Here is a 4,808-nt window from a genome sequence, read left to right on the forward strand (position 1 = left end):
TTTTTATTTTTTTATTCTTGTAAATAAAATTATAATCTCATATATAAATTCTAGTGAGTTGGAAAACACACCAATCATGTAGCGAAACTCAATTTTTTAGATACTTACAATATTACACTCTCCTTGCTCATCAAAACATAGGATTTACAATGAAAATTATGCATTTCAGTTTTCAATTTCCTTTTGCTTATAATTATTTCCTTTATTTTACTGCAAGTTCTTGATTTGAATATATATTAAAAAAAACACAAAATAATAGTTCATTTACTAATCATAATTGAAAAACTAAATCATCTAATAACATGCATGATTTTTGTCATGAGTTTGCGGTTCACTCAAATTCACTTTATTTTTTTAATTAAATATTATTGTTTATTAATTTCATTCTCCATTATTAATTTAATTTAAGATTAAACTTAGTTTTTAATTTTTTTTAAAGGTTATAAATGTGAGTTTCACATATCAGCCTAACTTAATCCATGTATATCAAATGTTTTTTTATCTTGATATTATATAAAAATATCATTTAATTTATTATTAAAATTATTTTTAATTTTAAACTTGTTGCAAGTCACAAACTTCTTGAGTTTTGTCACTAAAACAATATTTTGACTAGATTTATTTGCACCCACGTGAGGCCCATATGATGCCACCCCATATAACAATTAACAAAGCAATAAAAAACAAAACAAGGTTTGGGGATGGGAACTGGAGCATAAAAAACAAGTTTTTTTTGTAATATGTTAATATTAATTATTAAAAAAATATAAGAATTATTATTTGAATATATTTTTAATTAACAACTACTTTTAAAAAGCAACTTATCACATTACACGGATACTCATTAGTGCCGAGAGCAGGCATGTGATCGTGAGAAAAGTGCGCAGCAAAAAAGCTTAGAGAAGGACACAAGACAAGAGTTGCTGTATATATCCTCGTAATAAAATGCCTGGCGGCCTTTGAGGTAGTTGAGTCTAGTTTCCATTCAAGATTAAACCTTGTGATTGGTAGTCTATTCTCAATCTTTTATATTCTTGGAATTATTCTATCAGAAAACTTACATATTGATGGACGACAACTCCAGTCAACAGAGCCCAATTGGCACTGCTCGCCACATGTGGACACCGTGCACAACTTGCGTCTTGCTTTCTCAACTTGATCACATCGGTGCGAGATTACTGCAAGACTAATGGGGTAAACTACTGTGAAGCACATATCTTAATTAAAGACCATATATATCAACTTGATCATATGCATTCGAAGTCATTTTTTATTGTATCAAATGTTAAAACTACTAATTTTATATTGAATTAAAAAATAACGTATAAAGTTGATAACGAATCATTCATTACAAAAAATTAAGTTTTTTTAGATAAAATTCAAATTCAACATCATATTTGATAACAAAAACATGAAGAGTGTAACAAATAACATTAAACTGCACCGGCAACCTTTGCCTCAACTTTGTCATGCTAACTTTATCTTCACGTCCTATTTTAATAGGTTTTGAAGGTGACCATTTAATTTCAACTTATCTATTACTTCATGATTTATCAAGCTTTTAGACATTTGAAGTATGTATATGCTATGAAAGTGCTGCTGAAGGTTCAATGCAGATCTATCATTATGGATGCACAGAGAGATGCAACAGGAATTATGATATGATACAAAAGTTTTCTTATAAAGTTGGATGTTTTAAGGAACTCAGGAGGATATATTGGCAGGACTTTTTGTCTTTTCAGGAGCTACTAATGCGATCTTTAACGATACTACTAAAGAGGAGTTTTCTAAACCATTTAGGTGATGGCCAAGTGGTAAGGACTTGGGATCAAGGGGTTTGCTCCATTTGTGGTCTCAGGTTCGAGTTCTTGGTTGCTCATATGATGGCCACTGGAGACTTACATGGTCGTTAACTTCAGGGTCCGTGGGATTAGTCGTGGTGCGCGTAAGCTAGCCCGGACACCCACGTTAATCTAAAAAAAAAAAAAAAAAAGGAGTTTTCTAGCACTGAAGAAATAATGGCATGGTTTTTATTTTTGTTTTTTCAGTGTTCTTGTATTTCTTGGTTATAAGTCAGTTGGTTCTCTGTCCTCTGCAGATCCTTGGTTTCTGCATATGTATTCTGGTTCTCTTGCATACCTATTATTAGGTGTTTTCATGCATTCTATTGCTTATAAAAAAAAATTGATTTATTCAATGGTCTTGACGTTGCGTAACAAATGATTTATGCAAGGGTCTTGCAATTGCTTCAGACAAGTAGGGTTTTATACACACACACACGAGAAGATATTATTAGTATTTGTTAGTGCCATAAAGATAATAGTGACCAAACTAGCAAGCAAAAGAAGAATACAGGGGTTCCAAACAAAAATGGAAACGGAGGCAAAATAGAAAAACAAAAATAGACTGAGCAAGCATATAATGAACAAAACTTCAATGCCTTACTGATTTGACCAAAGGAAGATCTCATCGGAGCTTCTGAGCAAGTCCATTGCTGTCTAATGGAAGTTTCCTTCGAATGTTTTCAGCTAAAATACTGTCAAGCGATGAAGAACCAGCTCAAAGACAGTATCACAATCACAAGAATCTCCCACGAACACCCTCTTGTTTTTAGCTAACCAAATACCCATAATACACCAAAAACCAATCTTAAAATGGCTTTGCGTTGGAATTTTCCTTTACACAAATAATTCCAATCAAGAAGTAGGTCTGCAATAGTACTCGGTATACACCACTGAAAATCCAACCATTTAATAAATCTGCACCAACATTTCCATACATCGGAGCAGTAGAGGAAAAGATGGGGTACTGATTCATTGTTTACTTCACAAAAGGGACGATGAGCTTCCTCTAGCGGAATTATTGTTCCTATGAGCGAAAAATTCCTTTGTATTAACTTTCCCTTGAACCATATGAACATTTCAACTTTTGGTGGGGTTAATCCTTTCAATAGCAGGCTAGGTGGGAATTAAGGATGAGTTTCCTGGATAATCTGTTTTGTCAATAAGATTATTGCATGAGTTTCAGACAAGTTGGGTTGTTAGAAAAATTGCGAAATAACTTTCTATCAACCGACATGGAAAAATAAAATCCTATTGCATTTGAGCAAGTTGATACATATGGTCTTTAATTAAGATGTTTTATTGTAGTTACCCCATTAGTATACATGTTACTTAATTAAGAGATTTTATTGTAATTGGCCCCACTAATATAATTTTTAATATTTCTTAATAATAATTGATCTTTTGCGTGGAATAATTGCATGTAGACAGGAGATTACTGCAACACTAATGGGCTCAACTACACTAAATATATTAATTAAAGACCATATACGTTAACTTGATTCGATGCAATTGGAAGTCGTTTTTAATTATATCGAATTTAATAGGTTGCAAGCAGTGGGGGTGTTTTTCTATATGTTTTTTGTTTTTGTAGAATAGTAAAGGAGGTGTGGAAATAAGAATTCCATGTTGAATAAAGAAATATAAGGGTAATATATAAAGTTGAAAATAGATTACTTAACATAAAAACTTATATTTCTTTAATGAAATTCAAACTCAACTATCATAATTCATAAATTATATCATAATTTATAAATTATAACAAGAACATACCTCTTAAAGTGTTTCCATGCTTCACCATTAAAAGAATACATCACCACTCCATCAAGAGCATGATGTAATCGGTGTCATGTCATGTGATCAACAGTTCTCGATGACATAAATAACTTTTGAAGTCTAAATATGATTGGAAAATATTTAAATTTTTTATATGCCACGAGAGTCCTTTTCTTGTCAATTCTAGATTTGTAATGAGAATGTCTACATGTCATGCACTCGATCAACTCAGCATTTTCAAAGTACCATAACATGCAAAAATTATGGCATATGTCAATTTTCTAGTATCCTCAACCGAGGGGTTTCATCATGGATTTGTAGCATAAAATTTCTCTTTCAGTCTATTCCCTTCAAGTAAAATGCTTCTCGCTTATTCTATAATTTTATTATAATCGGTCTTACTCAACCCGTGATTTGACTTAATAGTGAACACTTGTGTTTCAGCTGATAATTTACTATGGTTCGTTCAGTCATCCTATAATGGTTTATCAGAATCCTTCAACAGATCAAAAAACCTTGCAGCATCTGCATTAAGTTCTTCTTCTATAATTAGGCATTCACTGATATTACCTTCACTCATTCTCATTGCATCCATAATCATATTCCTATAAGGATTATTGTTGTCATTTCCAACTATATGCATATTGCTACTACTAGAAGTTGACCCAACCACCCTTTCTACTATGTTCTCAATAAAAACAAATAGTTCTTCATATGCATACTAACATAGGCAATTCTTTGTGAACCCTTTGGTTAGAAGATGTATCGTTACAATATCTTGATGTAGAAACTTTTTACTTTTATACTTCTTGCATGAACACTTAATACCATCATCAGTAAAATTCATCAGAATAAATATTATGAAATTAATAAAATACCCTGAACACCGTTATAATAATTTATCCTTCTCAATCCTTGGGGTGAGTCTCGATACATCCAAGAATGATCATCCATGACTTCTATCAAACCTCTATAAAATTATGATGACAACATGTATTAATTAACTGTGTTATATAAATAAATTTATAAAAATATTGATTTGCCTCAATATTATTCAACAAACTAAAAAAAAACATGTATGTTGAATATTCATTATCAATTATCAACATCTATATAAATGTATACAAATATAAATTTACAGAAATCATAATTTGCAATAGAATTAATAAAAATTAAAATGGACTCGATAAA

The sequence above is a fragment of the Populus euphratica genome, unplaced genomic scaffold (genome assembly GCF_000495115.2).
Source record: "Populus euphratica unplaced genomic scaffold, PopEup_1.0 scaffold2343.1, whole genome shotgun sequence".
NCBI lineage: Eukaryota > Viridiplantae > Streptophyta > Magnoliopsida > Malpighiales > Salicaceae > Populus > Populus euphratica.